The following is a 14,018-nucleotide window of genomic DNA, read 5'->3' as shown; positions in this document are numbered from 1 at the left end:
AGTGACAAGCGCCTCGAACTCATCGTGCATAGCACGACACCAGTGTGGGTCCTGGAGAGCACCCCGGTATGTTTTGGGAAGAGGGGAAATAGAGGAGTCGGAAGCCATAAGATTCACACGCTAAACGGGCTGAAAGAGACCGCGCTTGACGCGAGTGAGCATCGTGTGGGTGTTGCTAGGGGAGGGTGGCCGGTGCACGATGGCAGGGGGAAAGAAGGTGCGCTCAAATCGGGAGCAGGAGCGGGCGAAGCCTCGAGGGAGGTAGGCGCGCTCAGCGGGTCAGCGAGGATGGCCGAGCTGGCCGAGCTAGGCGGTCCAGCGGGGCTAGGCACTCTCGTGGGCGAGCGGGCAGGGGAAGGCGAAGGGGTGGCATGCATAGCGGGTTGGACCGCAGGAGAGAGGGCGGATGAGGTGTCTGTGGCTGCGAGGTGGAGGAGGAAATCCAACGACGCAAGGGGGTTGGTCGGGTGATCCGGAGAAGAAGAGAAGGGAAAGATCGTCTCGTCAAAGACGACATGATGAGAGATGATGACGCGACGTGTTTGAGGATCAAGACACTGATATCCTTTATGGTTAGCAGGATAATCAAGGAAGACGCATGCGACAGAACGGGGCACTAGCTTATGCTTGGCGATGGAGGATTGATTAGGGTAGCATAAACATTCAAATACTCGGAGCATGCCATAGTCGGGAAGGGTGTGTAGGCGGATGTGAGGGATGGCGAACGCGATGGACTGAGAGGGGCGTATGTTGACAAGATGGGTGGCGGTAGCCAAGGCTTCCACCCAGTAAGGCGGTGGCATCGAGGACTGAAAGAGAAGAGTGCGTGTAACATCATTGAGGGTGCGGATGGCACATTCAGCCTTGCCGTTTTGAGCAGAAGTGTATGGGCATGAAAGACGAAGATGAATGCCATGAGAGGCAAAGGAGGTGGTGATCGTGGAGTTGAGGAACTCGGTGCCATTGTCGGCTTGCATTGCTATGAGCGGACGGGAAAATTGGGTGCAGGCGTAGGTGAAAAAATTAATAAGTGTGGTAGCGGTGTCGAATTTGTTTCGAAGAGGAAACGTCCATATATAATGTGAGAAGTCGTCCACAATAACAAGGTAATACTTAAAACCAGAGTTGCTCAAAACAGGAGATGTCCAAAGATCACAATGTACTAACTGAAACGGTTCGACACAATGTGAGATAGACCTAGTGCAAACGCACATGTTTGCCAAGTTGGCAAGCATGACAAACGTGGGAAGCCGCTTTATTACAAGGAATAGATGACTGTTTATGAAGATGCAACATAGCGTCGCGACCTGGATGTCCTAGACGGCGGTGCCAAAGCTCGGTGGAGGTGGTGGCGATGAGTACATGGGCGTGATGGTTGATGACCGAGGAGGGAAACACGTAGAGGTCTCGATGGCTATTACAGCGAAGAATCACGGCCCTGGTGTGAAGATCCTTCACAGAGATGCCGAATAGGTCAAATTCGATGGAACATAAATTATCAATGGTGAAACGACGAACAGAAAGTAGATTTTTGACAATACGAGGAACGAGTAGAACATTGCGAAGAAAAAGTGTGCGAGCGGGAGTAGGAATAGCAGCATCACCAGTATGAGAAAAAGTAGATCCATTGCCAACGGTGACAAGGGAGGAGGAAGAGGCAGGAAGGAGATGGCGAAGCATACCGGGGTCGGAGGCCATGTGGGATGTGGCTCCGGAGTCCATGACCCACTCACCGACGTTGGAGGCTGATGCAGCGTTGTTCAAGGTGGCCATCAGGGCGGCGCAGTCCCACTGGGGTGCTGGGTTATAGCCGGGGACCGGAGGGGCGTTGGTGCCTAAGGCCTTGCCATGGAGGGGAGCCAGGGAGGTGAACGCATGGGTGGGTGGCAGCACCGGGGGACGCGGTCCGAGCAGGCCGGCTCCACTGGTCGGGCACGGCGCGGGAGCATCCTGAGGCTGCAGCAGCTGGCCCGTGTATGGGTTGAAGCAGATCCACGGGCCAACCGCGGACTGGCCGCCTGAACCGACACGGGCACCACCGGAGTTGCCGCCGCCTTGCTTCTTCTTGCGCCAGTTCCCGTCGTTGCGGTTGCCGCCCCCTCCGGAGTTGCCGCCGCCGCGGTTGTCGTCGCGGCGGTTGGGGTTGGAGCCGCCGGAGCCCGGGGAGGAGTGGCCGCCGTACAGGACGGTCTGGTTTGCCACGGTGGAGGTGTTGGCGAGCTGAGTCTCGCGGAGAACAAGCAGAGAGCGCGTCTTCCCGAAGGTCGGGAGTGGGTTCTGCATGGTCACAATCATGGTGATGTCGGTGAACCGCGGGTTGAGTCCGCGGAAGGCAGTTGAGGACGAGAGTTTGGTCCGTGACCAGAGTGCCGACGTCGACGAGGGCGTCGGAGAGTGCCTTCAAGCGGTGGCAGTACGCGGTGACCGAGAGGTCGCCTTGTACGAGGCCGCGGAACTCGGCCTCGAGGTAGACCGCGCGGGTCATCTCGTTATCCAGAAAGAGGTTGGAGATGAGGTTCCAAGCTTCATGCGCCGTTTGATCTTCCGCCATGATCAGATCAAGGATCTCGTCAGAGATTGAGCCGTACAGCCAGGACCGGACGACATAGTCCTCACGAGTTCAGTCCGTCGTGCGGTCCGCCGGGCCGTGACGGTGCTGACGTGGGAGAGCAAGTCGTACTTGCCGAGGAGGACGCGGATGAGCATCCGCCACTTGGCAAAGTTGGAGGTGTGGAGATCAAGCGTGACGGGCACGTGGGTGCGCACGCTGGCGACCTGGACAGCCGGCGAGGCGGAGGCGGGCATGGTGGTGGTGACGAGGGTACCGGCGGTGGTGGAGTGGGAGGCGGGCAGGGAGGGAGAGGTGAGGGAGGAGTTGGTGGAAGCGTCGGTTCCTGCCATGGCTAAAGGACGGCGATCAGGAAGGTTGGCGGCGGCGTGATAGGGTTGAGGAGGAGAGGATCGATCTATCTGATACAAGTAAACGAGAATGATTAGGCAATGCGCCACACATGGGACGGCCCTCGTGTTACGTATATATAGGAATACATGAGAGTTACATGCCTTGGAGGCCATGGGAGATCACAACCATATCATACAAAATCAGATAGGTTGGAATATTCCTATACACTAGATGATTCCCCGCGCGTTGCTGCGGAATTTTTTATGTGGATTTTCAGAGTAACATGGGCATCTCAAAGAAGAATATAATTTGAATCATTAAAGTGATAGATTTCTTATATAGGGAATGACTGAAATTTATTGTCAGTACATATATGCACCGCATGATTAAACCTAGCAGTTTATAGCATGAACCATATATTGTATGATAAAGCTATAGCACTTTGTAGCATCAACTATACTGTTGCAGGATATCTTTGATGTTGTTTGTAGGTGTGCCTTGAGCAATTACTACGACCTGGACATATGGTATCTCATTCTTCATACTCAACAATATGTATCCAACATATGAGAATAGATGGTCACCAGACAGTTATAAACTCTAGGTCTTTTGTGCTCTTCCTCTTTGCAATTGCATCCGTGTATTTCTTTTGAGCTTCTCTTATTGAAATGATGGTAGAACATGGCAAATTATTGTTTGCGGAATTAGGTGACATCCTGGAGAAAATAGATGTATGTTCTCAATCAAGGTAAGAAGTGAAATAAAATATAGGGCATATCAATTTCAGTAGGGATCGAGTACCTGCTACTTTGGTTGTCCATTTGTACCTGTTGTTGACCTGTGATTAAAAAGATAAGCTAAGCTGAAAATACGACAGGATTATGTTATATAGATGTGTGTTGTAGTAGTAAGTTATTTTGCTGATTACCAAATGAGGCTAAATAAAATTCACTCTTGCTGCTTACCAAACTATGCTAATTAAACTGCACACTTACTTTGCTGCTAGCAGTACAAATTAAATAGATGGTGTACATTCATGATTTTCTATATGATAGAGGAACATTTAATACATTGACTAAACAGAAAATGGTGATAATGCCAGAATAATTAAGAAAGATTTTCAAATATATGTCTTCAGTACACCAAGCTACTGACAAAATAGAAAGTAGGAGAAGTTTGAATACATCCGAGTCTACATTTCTTGATGGAAACCAAATTAAGGGGACTGATTATGTTGAATGATTATTTTCTTTTCCCATCCTATCCAACTATGCATCAGGCAGCCAAACACATATTTAAGCTTTAGTACTAATTTTATCATATGTCACTGGTACCCATCTAAAGGTGACTGTATACGTCTTGCAAAATGTAATAAGTTCAATAAGCAAAGCGAGTTAAGCCCAGGTTTTCTCTTGCTAAATCTGTGGTTGTATATATTTTTCCTCTTTTACACATCTCTTATATTTTTTTTATCAGTTCACTTATCTCCACTACACTGAATGGGACCATAGCATGGTGAGAAAAATAATTAAGCTGGTAATTGGCTGCAATTGCTCTACGTGATGTACTCATTCTAGCCGCTGATGCTCACGCAGAATTGCAGATGCAACAGAGAGAGTTGGCGTTCGATAGCACTTCGTCGCCTTACTTGTTGCCATGCATCCGTGCAGCCCAACCAAGGTGCAAGAATTTATCAAATAGAGGAGATTGGTGACATCTAAAACTTCATAAAATAAGTAAATACCACTGATGAATATAATTTGAATGCTGTGATTTATATATCAACAATTGGAAGCTGTATACATAACGTTGTACCTTGTCATTTCATTATAGATGCCGCACTATATCCATGGATCGAGGAGTTTTTTTTTTTTTTGAAACGGAGGCAAAGATTGCCTCATCTATTAATTAAGCAGAAGAGAATTGCCCAGTTAATTACGGAAAAGTGGGCAAAAATCGGAACAACAAGGGCCAAGCCCACTCCCAAAGACTAACACACACAGGGCAAAGCCCACCCTCATCAACAACATGTCGACCTGCAGCCAGACAACGCAGCTCCGACTCTGGCGGAGAACTCAGAAGAACAAAACTAGGCGAAAGCTGGCGCCACAGAAGATCACCAAACGGGCCACTTGCAGCCAGTCATCGTATACCACAGGGCCCCGCCGCCGCAGCTTCGACTCCACAGCAACAAACAAACCGAGGCAAAACCGCGGACACGTCGGAGAAGAGCCGACTATCGCAACCATTGCCGCGTCGCCGACATCGCTCCCACCATCATCGTTGCCACATAAGTCTGGTCGCCACAACCGCCGCAAACCACCAAGTAGCACGCCGCGCCCTGCGCAGCCCACCAGCACCACCTTCCGGGACCGCCGCCCCGACATGCCATCGCCCGCACTCGAGCTGCAACGCCGCACGACCCGGGTGCCCGCAGCCCACGCTGCTCACGGCAACCGCATGCAGACCACGAACTCCGCACCACATCCGGGGCCGCCGCCCCGACGTACCATCCAACCGCCGCCACTGGGGCGCGTCGAACGAGCCGACAAACCTGCCACCCAAGTGGCGCAAGATTGCCACCCAAGCGAAGGTCGAGCCGCAGCCCCGCCCCATGGAGCCGCCTCACCCATCGCTTTCCGAGGCCGCCGCCTCGGTACACATCAGCCGTCCGGGGGCGCTGCCCCGGCATTCACCAAACCCGACGTAGGAGAAAACCAGACACACCAAGCACAAGCTAGCTCTCCCAAGCAACGCCCCCAAGGGGGAAACGACGAAAACGCCGTCATCGCCCGCTCCGGAAACCATCTGGAGCTTAGGTTTTCACCCAGAGAGCCCAAGCCCCTCATAGAGGAAGAGGAGTTCCACGACGACGCCTCCAAGGAGGGAAACGACGCCCGAAAGCTCCGCCGTCGACGGCACCGACAGAGTCGGGACAAGGCTTTCGCCCGAAACTCGCCCATCCCTACAGAGGCCTGCAGATCTGGACCACCCATGAGCGTGGAGATCGTCAGAGCTGTTCCCGCTGCGCCTTGCACCCTCCGTCGTCGACCACCAAGCTCAACTGTGACAACACCCACACAGCAGCACCTCAAGCTGCGAGTGAGATGCAGGTAGACACACACCATGACCAAGACGCCATGGCCTACAGCCCGGGGCCGCCGCCCCGGCTTCCTCCACTCACCCAAGCACCGAATGCCACCACTGTCGCAGCCTCCACGCAGCTCCGCACCATCCACGCCCAGATCGGATCCGGCGGAGCCATCCCTGCACCTGCCATTGGGACGGGCCAATGCCAGTCACGACCGCCCCACGACACACCCCACTGGCCGCAGCCACCACGCTGCAAACCCGCCGCGCCGCCATCCATCGCGCGCCCACCGAGCCGCAAGAACTGCGCGCGGGATCCCAAGATCCACCATGCCCAGCCACCACGGCCACGCCGCCCCCTTGCCGACCTCCTCCGGCTCAGAGAAAGGCCGCCTCCGCCACGTCCAGGGCCGCCGCCCCGGCTCAAACGCCGCTGCCAGCCGACCGCACGCCGGCGAACAGGCGCCACGGAACAGGCCCCGCAGGGAGCCGAGCAGCAGCAAAGGGCGAATCCCCGCCGCCGCCGTCACCAGGCCGGGCTTTGCCGGAGGTGACCACCGGCGGCGGCGAGGCGGAGGGGGCCAGGAAGCGGTGGCCTAGGTCGGGCGGATCTGGTCGCCGCCCGAGTCGCCCTGCGGGAGAGCGACACGGGGGCCTGGCTGTGCTGATCGAGGAGTTTACCTTGCAAGCCATATTGACCATTTGTTTACATTCTGATTCTGTAGGATACTGAAATCACCATCATTATTAAGGAGCATATAATGCATAGGGAAAATACATCACACAAAACAGATCAGCATTAACAAATCAAGTTGGATGTAATCCAAGCAAAAACCATGGCGTCCACTTACCACAAAAGTTAGCCAAAGCTTTTGGAAGGTGAGGAGTACTGCAGAAGCTTTGAGAGGGGTTGCCTCAGATTCACCACAAAAGAAATCCAGCAGCAACTCATGATACATCTTAGAATTTGTATATGTCCCTGAACCACATACAATTCGTTAGAAAAATGAGACAATGATCTACATACGTACAGTAATACACATCAATCCCCCACAGCACATATGCATCGCTTCCACCACAAAGACACATATGCGTTCAGGGGAACAACTCACGCAAAATAAATAACGGGAACAACCTCATCTTTCTGCTCGTAAGTACCTTGGTGACAGAGGCATTATTTTAATTGGGATCAGGCAGACTTCACTTGTCCATGCTTAGTATCGGTTTGCCGCAAAAAACATTTAGATGGAATTTTGTCGAGGGGAACACTGAGATGGAGAATAGGGCAGTCCTCACCAGAGTTCTTGTGGTGTCCACTTCAGCTCCTGCGAGGCCGCGACGCGAGCGGGGGCCGGGGGACAGGACCCAGTAGGGGCTAAACCGAGCCAAATTGAGTAGTGGTCGAGCAGCGGCAGCCCCCCGGTGGTTGGGTGCAGCTACATGTTGCGGGTTTCGGCGTACCTCCACATGAATATGGCGATAGATCGTCGAGGGCCAGCCCTTCAAGTATGGAACGATGGACATCGTCCCCATGGCGCACGACATCAAGGTCTCCGTCTGGAGGTTGCCTGTTTTGAGGAGAATGAAGATGGTCAGCCGCAGAAGGTAAAGAGAGGCATTGAAATCAATTGATGGGGAAAGTAATTCATGAGGGAGATGATAGGGCAGTAGAAACGTCAAACTTAATTGAGGAAATCAATTGGTGCGTTCTCGGAAGGAAGGAACCGAGGAAAGAGGAATCAACTTGGGGCGTAGTGTTATAAAAAAAACTGGGTGCGTGGAGCACGGGCTGCAATGGCGCTCTCTTCTCCTCTCTCCCCCCTCCCTCCTGGGGCGTCGCCGCCCCGCAGCTCCCCCTCGTCGGCGCTCCAGCCTTGTGCGATTTCCCTCTCTCCCTCCCTCCTGCGGTCCCCTCCGGGCTCCTCGTCGGCGGCGAGTCCCGTCCCCTCCCGTTCTCCGGCTCCCCCGCCCTATGTGGCGGCCCCGGCTGCGCCCCGGGCAAACAGGTTTTGGGCGCTCGATTCGGATGACTCCGGCTCGGATTCTGAGGCTCTCCCCCCCTTCCCGTCCTGCTCTGTTGGGAGGGTCATCGGTGGCTTTGGCGGGGGGGCGCCGACGCAAGTTTGCTCCGGGAGAGCGGGGGAGGCCGGTCGGGTCTGGAGTGGACGCGGATGGTTGGTGCCGCGTCGCTCGCGGTCGCCGGCACGCTGCCTCCTGGTCGTTGGTTGGGTCGCTGGTGGGTTCAGGGGTGGCTGCGTTGGAGTCGTCGGCGTCCTCCCCTTCGGCGGCTTCCCTCCCTGGCTCGCCTTCGGTCGTGGTTCCCGCTCCCTCGGTGGCGGCGGCGCCGGTGCCAACCCTAGATCTGGGATCGGGGTTGGCGTTGGTGCCCCGGGCTGGGCCGCGGGCCCCTTCGGTTGCTGCTGGGCCATGTGGGCCTGTTTCGGTTCCTTCGTTGGCTTCCCCCTCTGCCCCCCCCCCCCCTTCTTTCTGTGGCTACTGGGCCGCAGTTGGCCCAGATTTCGCCCTATCCCCCCTCGGCCCACCTTGGCGAGCCCGGCCTGGCTAGCTCTGGATATTTATGGGTTTGGAAGGGAGCGGCTCCCCCTTTTCTAGGGTTTCCTGCTTCCTCCTCTGACTTGCATCGGCGCCGGCACCCCATCCGCTGTTTCGTCAGATCTACTCCTTCACCTCCCCTCCTCCTTCCCTTCGCGACGGTGGCCGCGATGGATCACTCCCGCGGGTCCTCTTGCGAGGCAGTCTCCGGCCATAAGCGGGGGCGTGACGGATCTGGTGACGTCGTCGCGGATCTGGAGTATGAGGCTTCGCTCCGGGCCAAGCTCCATGCCTCGCTCGCTCCGGGTGCGGGGGCTGCGGCGCAGGCGGCTGGTGCGTCCCCTCGTGGTTCTGGGTCTGGGTCGGCGGTCCCTCCGCCTCCTGCTTCTGGTGCTCCGGTGGCTGCGGTCGATCCCTGGGAGCAGGCGGCGCTGGGGAGTCGGGAAGGTTCCTCGGGGCCATCCTCGTCGCCCCCTTCGCTGGTCCCCCGGGGTGGCGGGCCGCCATGGGCGCCGGCGGTGGTCGGTGGTGGCCCGTCTCGCTTCGTTCCCCGTGGTGCGCCGGGGGCTCCTGCTCGGCGTCCTTTTGGGAGTGCTGCGGGGCGTGGTGCCGGTGCTAGTGCTGGTGCTCCTGGTGATGGTATCCTCCCTCCTCCTCCCTCCCGTGGTCCTGGTCGCATCCCCCCTCATTTCCAGGTCTCCAATCCTATCCTCACTTGCTTCGCGTGTCATCGTCCTGGCCATTTCCAGTCCTGCTGTGAAAACCCCCCTTTTTGCCTCATCTGTAGGGAGGACGGCCATCTCACAGTGGATTGTCAAAACCGTGTCAAACCTCCCTCCTTCGTTCACTATGGTGTCGGCCTTCCGGGCTGTTCTTTATTTGCCCTTGATAGGGAGGTTCCTGTAGCTGCTCCTATCCCGTCGCTGTCCAATGTGGGTGTCATTTCTGTTCAGGACAAGCGCATTTCCTCCCAGGTCCTTCTTGATGAACTTCGGCTGTGGGGTGAAGGCGGGTGGGATTGGCAGATTCGCCAGTTATCTGATTTTGAGTTTGCTGCCACATTTCCCTCTAAAGAGAGCCTTCGCATGATTTCCTCTTGTACCAGCTTCACGCTTCCTTTGAATAAGCTAGTGGTATCGGTTAAAGCTTCCTCCAATGGGTCTAAGGCCATCTCCTCGCTGTCTGATGTATGGGTGCTAGTGGATGATGTTCCTCCTAATATGCGCACTCCGGCCTTCCTGATGGCTTTTGGGGTGCTCCTCGGCAAGCCCATCGAGGTTGACCAAGCCTCGCTGGCTGTTCTTGGTCCAGCTCGTCTTCGGGTCTGGTGTGTTGACCCTAGTTGCATCCGTGGTGCTGTGGACGTCTTCCCTGCGGCGGGTGGCTTCCGGCTTCGGGTCCGAGTGGAGGGTGCTCCTGGCCCGGCTTCGCCTCCCCCCTCGTCCGCCTCTGGCCCCTGGTAATGATGACAAGAGCAAGGATGGTGATGGATGCCCTGACGACTCGATGCATGGCACGAACCCGCGCTTTACCCAATCTGAATGGGATGGGATGACTCCTGAAGATCAAGAGCTGATGAAGGATTGAGCTCGGGCGGGCGGTGGGGCACAAGCCTCCTTGCCTGGTATGGGTGGTGGGGTCGCGGCCTCTGCTAGGACGAAGGGCACCCCTCTGTCGGCGGCGTGCTCTAATATTCCTGCTCGCCCCACCTCCCCTTCGCTCTCAGGCATTGAGGATCTGCCTCCGGTTGGCCCGTCGGCGTCCAAGAAGAGGAAGAAATCGTCGGTGAAAAAGTTCTCGGCTAAGAGCAGGGCGTCCGGGGATTCCAGGCAGTCCGCGGCTGGGCTGTGCCGCAGGTTGGAGGTGGAGTTGGGTGCGGCTTCGGGCCCGTCCTTGGCCGCTGCTTCCCCCGGCCGGGCTCCCCCGGTGCCAGTGCGTTCTCCTGCCTCTACTGCTCGCAAGAGCGGTCGGGTCTCCAACAGAGGCGAGCATGTGGCGGACCGGGCGGCCCAGCGCGCGGCGACGCGGGATCTCCCTCCTTCAGGTTTGCACCCAGCTTCGTCCTCTCCTTCTCCTAAGGATCTGTCTCCTGTTCGTTTAGTTTTGCCGTCTTAGTCTGATGAGCAGTTGTTTAAGATCTTAGATAATGTAGGGATTTGCTTAGATTCCAACTTGGGTTCCCCTTCTTCCTTACTTAATGTGATTAGGGCTAACGAGCTAGCTCAGGCTGACATTGCTAAAGCCAAGGAGGTTGGGGCTGGTGTATCTGCTCCTCTGGTTGTGGCCGGGGGAGCTGTGGGGGAGGCTGACAGGTGTCAGGTCTCTCCGGTTCAGAAACGTAGGGCTGGGAAGCGTGCTAAACCCTGCAAGGCTCCGTGCAGGTCGAGCCTTAGAATTAAAAACCTCTCCTTCAGATGAAGGCCTTATTTTGGAATATCAGAGGTTTCTGCGCTAGGGGGCGCAGGGATCAACTCAAAGACCTGGTGCGGTCTGAAAATGTTGATTTTATTGGCCTTGTTGAGACCCTCAAACCCTCCTTATCCCCGAGTGAACTTTCGGTTGTTACTGGGATAGATAGATTCAATTGGAATTTTGTGGCCTCTGTTGGGCAGTCGGGTGGTTTTCTTCTGGGCACTAATATTAATGTATTTTATTTTGTTGCTTTTGACCATGGTATTTACTGGGCTAGCATGGTGGTTTCCCATCGTTCCCTCGATTCTCTTCTCGAGATCATGGTTGTTTATGGCCCGGCAGACCACTCTCTCTCCTACAATTTCTTGGACGAGATTTATAATAAATTGAGTCCTGTCAGCTTCCCCTTTTGATTGGGGGTGATTTTAACCTGTTAAGATATCCCTCTGATAAGAGCTCCTCTAATTTTTCTTGGCCTTTGGCTGAGGCCTTCAACACTTTCATCAGGGATACGACCATTCGTGAAATCCCTAGGGTTGGGACCCGCTTCACCTGGACTAACCGTCAAGTTTCCCCCATCCACTCAGTTCTTGATAGGGTCTTTCTGTGCCATGGCTGGGATGCTTTATTCCCCCGGGCTTATCTTCGTGCCCTTCCCATTGTTGGTTCTGATCACGCCCCCTCATCCTTGACGATGGGTCTCGTTCAGTTGGCTGCCATAGGTTTCAATTCGATGCGTCTTGGCTCTTAGTGGAGGGTTTTTCCACCTTGTTGGCTCGGAAGATCACGGCCTTTCTTTCCTCTCCTCGTCGCTCTTTTGGTCCAATGGATGATTGGCATCAAGTTTCCTACTGCCTGCGTAAATTTCTTAGAGGATGGTCTAAAAATCACTTTGCTGATTCAAGGCGTGACAAAGCGAGGCTGGTTGCCCAAATTGGTGATCTCGATACTCGTGCGGATATTTCTGGTCTCTCCGAGGTCGAATGGCAGCTACGGTACGGCCTAGAAAAAGCACTCTTGGATATTCACCGGCAGGAGGAAGTCTATTAGAAACAAAGAGGCACGATTAACTGGACCCTTAAGGGCGATGCGCCCACTGCCTATTTCTTCGCCATTGCAAATGGCAGACGTCGTAGATGCTTAATCGATAGCCTGCTGATCGATGGTGTTAGGGTTTCTGACCCTTTGGTCATTCTTCGCCATGTGGTCCTATTTTTCTCTAACTTGTTAGCGGCTAAACCTGCCCAGTGCTTCAAGCTTGCTCCGGACCTCTGGTCTCCCCTTGAGCAGTTGTCAAGTGCTGATAATGATATCCTCCTATCCCCCCCCCTCTGAAGAGGAAATCTTCGATACGATCCGGTCCGCTAACTCTAATGCGGCTTCAGGCCCTGACGGATTCTCCATTCCTTTCTTCAGGCATTTTTGGCCTCAGTTAAAAGGCCTTATTAAAGCAATTATCCAAGGATTTTGGCTGGGCACTGTCGATATCTCAAGGCTCAATTACGCGGTTCTCACCCTTATCCCTAAAATTAAAGGTGCTGACTTGATTTCGCAATTTCGGCCCATTGCTCTGATTAACAACTTCGCGAAGATGCCAGCTAAAGGAATGGCCAATAAAATTTCCCCGATAGCTCATCGGGTCATTAGCCCTTTCCAATCCGCTTTCATTAAAGGGAGATTCATCTTGGATGGGGTGCTCTGCCTGCATGAGATAATTCACGATCTACGGACTAAGGGGACCAAGGCTGTGGTTCTTAAGCTTGATTTTGAGAAGGCTTACGACTCGGTGAGTTGGGTTTTTCTTCGGCAAGTCTTACTGGCAAAGGGCTTCGAGGGTCCAGTGATGCATCGGCTAATGCAACTTGTGGCTGGTGGGCACATGGCTGTGGTGGTGAATGGCCAAACTAGTGAGTTTTTTGCTAATGGTAGGGGCCTTAGACAAGGGGATCCGGTGTCCCCTTTGCTTTTCAATTTTCGTGGCCGATGCTTTATCTCGTATCCTCTCTCGTGCTGCGTTGGCTGGGCATATTTCCCCGGTGAGCTCTCACCTTATTCCTCATGGCATTACTCATCTTCAATATGCGGACGACACCATCATTATGGTGGAGCTCAATGAGACCAGTCTCACTAATCTGAAATTTCTTCTGCTCTGCTTCGAAGCTCTTTCGGGACTTAAAATTAATTTTTCCAAGAGCGAGGTCATTGTGACTGGGGTTTCGGATTCGGAAGCTCAACGGGTGGCTCACCTTCTAAACTGCTCCCTTGGCTCTTACCCTCTCAAATACTTGGGCTTACCTATTTCTCCGTTTAAACTCTTGGCAAAAGATTTTGCCCCGGTGGTTGCGAAAGTTGGCAATAGAGTCCTTCCTTGGAGAGGACGGTATAACTCGCAGGCGGGCAAGGTTGCCCTTACCAATTCTTGCCTCTCTTCTCTCCCGATGTTCCTTACGGGTTTCTACCTTATGTCTGGCGGAATTCATTCTGGTTTCGACAAGCATAGGGGTGCCTTTTACTGGAACTCTGCCGACAATAAATGCAAATATAGGATGGTCAGATGGAACATCATTTGCCTCCCTAAGGACAAGGGTGGTCTTGGCATTATTAATACGAGAGTTATGAACAATTGCCTTTTGATAAAATGGTGGTGGAAGATTATGTCTCTTGAGGAGCGCCCATTCTGGTTATCGATTCTCAAATCTAAATATTTCCCCTCCTCGAGCCCTATGTTCGCCTCAGCTTCTGGTGGCTCTCAATTTTGGCGCCAACTGGTCAAAGTGCGGCCGATTTTCCGGTCCCTTGTCAAATTTGTTGTCAGGAATGGTAAGTCCACTCGGTTTTGGTTAGACTGGTGGGTCGGGGACACCTCACTTGTGGTTGCCTTTCCGTCTCTGTTCTCCTATTGTGCTGATCCCGAGATCTCTATCTTTGAGCTCTCGGCACAGGGTTGGGTTTTGGATTTCCGGCGCTCTCTTTCCCCTGTAGAGTTGGAAGACTGGCAGCGCCTTACTGCTTGCTTCCCCTTGCTCTCGGAGGAAGAGGATTCCGTGGTTTGGCCCCTTAC

Source organism: Triticum dicoccoides, chromosome 2B, assembly GCF_002162155.2.
Source record: "Triticum dicoccoides isolate Atlit2015 ecotype Zavitan chromosome 2B, WEW_v2.0, whole genome shotgun sequence".
In the NCBI taxonomy this organism is placed as follows: domain Eukaryota; kingdom Viridiplantae; phylum Streptophyta; class Magnoliopsida; order Poales; family Poaceae; genus Triticum; species Triticum dicoccoides.
This window is presented reverse-complemented; position numbering follows the sequence as displayed.